The following is a 6,303-nucleotide window of genomic DNA, read 5'->3' as shown; positions in this document are numbered from 1 at the left end:
CGCTCAACCGACTGAGCCACCCAGGCGCCCCATTTCCTTCCTTTTTCAAGGCTGAGCAACATTCCGTTGTGTGGATGCATCACACTGTCCATTCCTCGGCTGATGGACATTTGGTTCGAGTCCATGTTTTGGCTACTGTGAATCACGCCGCTATGATCATTCGTGTACAGATATCCGTTTGAGTCCCTGCTTTCGATTATTTTGGGTGTGTTCCTAGAGGCGGGATGGCTGGATCATATGGCAACTCTCTGTTTCATGTTTTGAGGAACATCCCTCCTGTTTTCCAGCGTGGCCGCACCAGTGTACACTTCCCCCAACAGTGCACGGGGGTTCCCCGTTCTCCGCATCCTCTAACACTTGATAGTTTCTTTTGTTTTTTTCTTTTTTCCTTTCTGCTATAATACCTATTATAAGGAGCATGAAAGTGGTAGCCCACTTGGGACTCCAGCCATTGCTACGGTTACCGGCTTCCCGAAATGTTACCTGACAGAGCCTCCCCTCCTGGGCGGAGAAGCTCTGGTTCTCTGCTCTGGGGTTTTCTCTGATGCCACAGCCAGGGGCATCTGCAGCACAGCCGGGGGGTCTGCTCCTGTCACAAGGACTAGTGATCAATAACTCCACCTGACAGGGCTCCTCCCTGCTGCAGACTTCCCTTCCCTACCTGGAACATTCTTCCTTTGTGTAGTTAACTCTCCCGCAGCCTTTAGAACTCAAATGTCACCTACACAGGGAAGCCCTCCTTGATCACCACTCCCTCCCCCACAGGCTCAGACTCTGTTATTCGCTCTTATAGCATCCTCTACTTGGCACGGTTTGTCATGACATATTTATCTGTGTGCCTATTGAATTAACCCTTCTCTTGCTCGCTGGACTGCGAGCTCTGAACAGACGGAGACTGGGACTGTCTTGTTCACCCGCCATTCTCACACCTACCAGGAGGCACAACCCATACCAGATGCTCAGAAAATCTTCGTTAAATCAATTATTTTATTCAACATTTAGCATGTTTTTACTGAGTACCTGTTCTAGAGGTGGGGATAAAACTCCCACAGAGTTTAAATTTTAATGAGGGAAAAAAGTAAGATAAACAAATAAACATATACTATGGTAGCTGGTGACGGTTGCTAGGGAGAAAACTAGACCAGGATGAGGGGGCAGGTGCCAGTCCACAGAGGTTGATTAGGGAGGGCTCTGGCCGTGTTCAGACCAGGGACCTGGAGGAAGTGAGGCATGTCTGGGGGGAGGTGTTCCAGGCAGAGGGAATGGAGTGGATAAAGATGCAGTGGGCGAGTGCACACAGAGACGTGCTGGCCCAAGGCCGGTAGGGGGTGCAAGAGGGAGCTGCAAGGGGGACACTGCGGAAGGCTTCATGGTGGGTGGCATGGGAATGAACTCATGGCCAAGACATCCTGGAGAGGAGGTGGGGGAGGCGCGGCAGGAACCCGGGAAGGACCACAGCATCGGCTTCTCCTCCCCATCTACCCTTGGCAGGACCTCACCTTGTATGTTCTTGTACTTTTCAGTGGCCCTGGCTCAGGGCCCAGAGCTTAGTAGGTGCCTTCTGGATAGAACTAAACCCATTCCAGAAAATGCCCCAAACCATTTTGCTCTGACCAGGTGTCTCATCACAGGTGTGTGTCCAGCAGAAGACATTTCAAAATACATTTGATTTTAAACCTCACTTCACTTCCTTCTTCCTTAGCACCTCTCTTTTTGCGGGTTCTGCTGTGCTAATAACATCAGGAGTAATCGTCGTTTTCAACTTACGGAATGTTTCTCCAGTTACTCTCTCTGCTGAGCCTCCAAACAGCCTTCAAGGCAGTGACTCTCCACTGTCCAGAGGAGACTGGAAGCACGGGCTCGGCCAGCACCAACTGACAGCCCAGCCCTCAATTCCCCCACAGTTCCTGCCCGCCATCCTATTGCCCACCCTGCACACCGACAGTGAGGTCCTCCTTTCCCAGACAGGCTCACAGAGGGGAGGTCACCTGCCCAACATCCACCGGACAGGCCTAGACGCTGGATCTCATACCCCCTCGTGGAGGCTCCTGATCCCCCGGGGGAAACGTCAGCTAAAACCAGGCTGACCAGCCTGAGCCGGAGCCCCTCTACCCCCAGCAGAGGAGCCCAAGGTTTTGACCAGAGGCCCCTCCACTCAATTCCAGGACCCACTGTGCCAGGACAGGAGGGCGATGGGCTGCAGGTTCAGTGACCATTCAAATGGCCGCCCCCCCATCTCCTCCACCCCGGGTTAAGCCCATGGGCCTGAAGTCTTTTTCCTTTAGCCGCCACTTTTCCTTTAACCCCAATGCCAAACTGATCCCAGAGCCCAGGATTTCTGCCCTCCAGTTTCTGGCAGCTGAGTGAAGGAGTGGCTATTCTAGCCCGAGCTTGGAGTTGACCTCTCCTTCTTCTCCTCTCCTACCTCATCTGCCTGTTCCTTCTCATTCTGGTCACTCAGTTATTTGAGTCTCCTTTTACCATAGTTGCTGGGCACTGGAGGTCCATGGGTGAATGATGACCATTCTCTGACCAGGAGGAACTCATACTCCCATGAGGGAGATGCACACATGTCCACATCTATGCAGTGTGGCCAACTGCAATCTGTTGTGGTTTGTGGGGGGGGGGTTCCCAGAGGCTGCCAGGGGACACCTGGCCCAGTCTGGGAGCTCAGGGAAGCTTCAGGCTTCCTGGTGGAGGTGCTACCTGCCCAGGCTGGATTTTAGAATTAGTAGGAGTCTGTCACAGAAAGAGGCTTTTAGACTGAGGATTTCCCAACAGCCTGAGCTCGATGGAGTAAAGATTTTTGTTTGGTTTCTTACCCAGTACCTGGAACAATGCTTGGTATAGTAGATGCTCAATAGACATGTACTAAAAGAAAGAAGAAAAAAAGGAAGAGAGGTAGGGATAGAGAAAGGGAGGAGGAAAGAATGAATGAGTCTAGGGTGGATGAGTCTAGGGTGGATACAAACAATGACCTGGTGCATCCTGGGGACCAAAAGTACAGTAGTTCCTGGCGGCCCGTAGTTTAGGTGGGTGGAGCTGGGAGAGGGGCCTTATCTCATCGCATTGTCAGTGGTGTCCCTTTCTTATCTCCCCCCTGGGCCCAGAGCTACTTTGAGGATGAGACCATTTTTTCCTCTCGTGGTTCCCCAGTTCCTGGTACGTACACTGAATGTTGATGTACACGCAGGTATCGAACCCGTGCTGGGTGGTGGAGACACACAGATGACTCAGACTTAGATCCTCTCCCTGCCAGGTCTGGCGGAGGAGACAGACAGTAAACAACACGGGCTACAACAGTAGGCAGAATGAACACAGAGAGCCACTATGGAGGTTTAAGCAAAATGAGACCAAGCAAAGGGATGGATGAGTTTTGTTCCAGGAGTGAAAAGCAAAGAAGTTTTAGAGGAGAAGATGGCACTGAACAGGATGTTAGCCCTAAGGAATGGTCAAAGTGGGATGTTGGGGAGGGAGGCATTCCAGGTAGAGACACCAGACCCAAAGACGTGGTCTGGGGAAGGTGCAGCTGGGGGATTCAGTGGGGAAAGGTAGGCTGGGCTTTGGAATGCTGTTCTTGGGTGTTGGGACTTGCTTCTGATCTGACTGCATCTTGGATCACTGGGTGTATACCTGGTTGGGGCTGCTGAGTGGTCCTGCTTCCCAGGAGCCCATCAACTCCCTCCTCTCCAGCAGGCTGGGGGGTTCCCTGCTCTCTCTGTCTGGGTCCTCTCACTGTCTCTTTTCGCTTCACCAAGAACCTACTGACATGGGGCCTCATTCTGTGTCAAGCCCTAGCAAAGGGCAGACCACAAGGACAGGGTGCCGTCTAGCACAGGTTCCCTGGACGCCACTCCTCTTACCACACATGCTCCCGAAGAAGGTGCTAGTACTTTTTTTGGTGGTGGTGGGGGGTGCGGGGGGTGGGGGAGGTGGGGGGGTGGGGGAAGAAAACTATAGAAGGGAGACCGGCATCATAGAACATCAGATTCCAAGAGATATTAAAGATCTTCTAACCCTCCTTTCCCGTTTGACAGATGAGGAAAATGATGCCCAAACAGATAGGTTTGTGCTGCAGGCAGGGCATGGCCAACTTGGTAGACACTGCCATAGTAGAGCCAGAGAAGGGCAGTGTTTTCCTTTAGCCAGGACCTGACTGATACTCATGATACTCAAAATCTTTGGTCCTTGCAGACCGAAGATGAGTCAGGCTTCTTGTGAGTCAGTCTGTTGACAAGCCATCCTTGGCCATTCCTAGCCCATCAAAAATAGAAGTCCAGGGGAAGGGGATGAACAGGCCAATTTAATTAGTGTGGGCTCTAAGGTACCTTAAGTTAGCCCTATTAAATTAAACCGCCTAGGGGAAAAAAATAACTGTAATTATTTCCTTCTCTCCCCTGTCGTTGTATTTCAACTCCCTCCCAACCTCCATGCTTCTCTCATTCACAAAACAACCTTTAAACTAGGGGCTAGCATACAGACAACCATAGACTAGGGTTCAGTATTTCCCTTTTTCTGTCCCCTTCCCCTGCGATCTCTAGGTCCCAGCAGAGAACACAGTGCGTCCAGAGGCATCTGTAGGGCCTGGCTGTATTCTAATTTAGGGAGGCTTGTTACACTGAGTAGAACATTATTCCAAAAATGCACCCAGTCTCCTTCCTGAACCAATGCAGATCTGTTTGCTGCGGGGCATTTCTTTTAAAAGCCCCTTTTCTCTTTTCAACAGATCAGAATAAGCAAACTTTAATGGTAGGGAATTATTCTTTATTTTGTTGAAATTTAGTTCTGAGTTTTCCTACTTGAAACGTGTTTTCCCCAGGACACTGACCTATCCTTTAATTGTTTGGTGCTGTTTGGTGCGAGGCATGTTAGGGGGAGGGGCGTTACTTGTTTATTGGAACAGCGCAGTTAAAAAAAAAAAAATCAACCTAGGCTAACAGTTTCAAGGCTCCCCTAAAGATGTATCCAAACAGGCAGCCAATCAGCGCTTACACAGCTTTTTCTGCTTGACTCTTTTAAAGAGACAGTGCCGACAGTGTTTTATCCCATTTAAAGAGAACCGCGCTCTAAAAGCAGTCTGAAAATGGGGGAGTCTTCCCCTATTTCGCTGGTTTCTGGTCTAATAAGGGAGTCATAGTGTGTACTTGGGGTTCTCAGCGTGGGCAGAAAGGAGTCAGCAGCAAATAGCTGGGTCACTCTGCCAGCCCCCCCCCATTTCCCATTGTACACCTGGGTCACTGACAATGGAAGCTTCCCCTCCCCCCAAGCCTGACTCTCACCCCGCTCCACTCCCCAATTTAGCTCCATTTATTTGAAGTTTGCTGATTTCTGTGGCGCGCATTCCACGTTGCGGGGCACCCAGGTGACGCCCCCGTACCCCGGAACGGCACAGTCTCCTGTGGAGAAGCTAAGGGGCTAACTTGCCAGGGCTGGCCGACCTTAGAAATTTGGGAGCCATCACTCTCCCTTCTCTTAGCACAAGTCCCCCGTCCCCTCCCCCAGGTTCCCCAAAGCACGCCAAGGACCTTTTTCGCGCGGCTCCACTTTGGGGCTTTCCAAAGTATTTTAATGATGTAGTAAAGGAGCAGCCGCGCGCCTCGGCGCCGGCTCGAGCCGCCCAGCTCGCAGCGTGGAGCCCCGGGCCCGGCGCTCGGAAGGCGGACTGGGCAAGAGGGAGGGTCGGGGGCGGGGCGGCTGGGGAGCGCACTGGAGTCTGGGGAGGGGGTCGGGGTCGGAGCCCAGGGAGGAGGGCAGGCGAGGGGGAGGGGGAGATAAGGGCTGGGCCGTCGCAGGCCAGGCGGTGGAAAGGAGGAGGGGGAAGAAGGTGAGGGGCAGATAAGGGAGAGGGACGTGGCGGGAGGGAGCCGGCTGCGCTCCGCTTAGGGGTCCGCGCCCCCTCCCCTCCGACGCTGCCGCAGCGCCCCCGGCCCCCCAGTGGTCCCCGCCGCGGAGAGCGCCCGGCAAACCCCCTCGTCGCCGGGGCCGGGAGACCAGAGCTCCCCCAGCCCGATTCGAGTCCCCTCCCCACATCTACAGAAAAGAGAGGCGCGCGCCCCCGAGCACCCCCAGCTCGGCCGCAGGAGCAGGGGCAGCGGCTCGGTGGAGGCGGCCGCCGCGGGGACTGCCGCGGCCGGGCGCTGACAGGGCGTCCCTCCCGGCCGCCGGGCCCGCCCCCGCGCGCCGATTGGCCGAAGTGGCCATCAATCGGGGGACGTTGACGCCCGCCTCGCTTCCTCGCCCGGGTAGCCACGTTCGGTTGAGCTCCAAGTAGACCAGCGGCAGCGGCGGCGGCAGCGGTGCCGG

This window comes from Neomonachus schauinslandi, chromosome 4 (genome assembly GCF_002201575.2).
Source record: "Neomonachus schauinslandi chromosome 4, ASM220157v2, whole genome shotgun sequence".
In the NCBI taxonomy this organism is placed as follows: domain Eukaryota; kingdom Metazoa; phylum Chordata; class Mammalia; order Carnivora; family Phocidae; genus Neomonachus; species Neomonachus schauinslandi.
The sequence above is the reverse complement of the archived record's forward strand: the minus strand, read 5'-3'. Positions refer to the sequence as shown.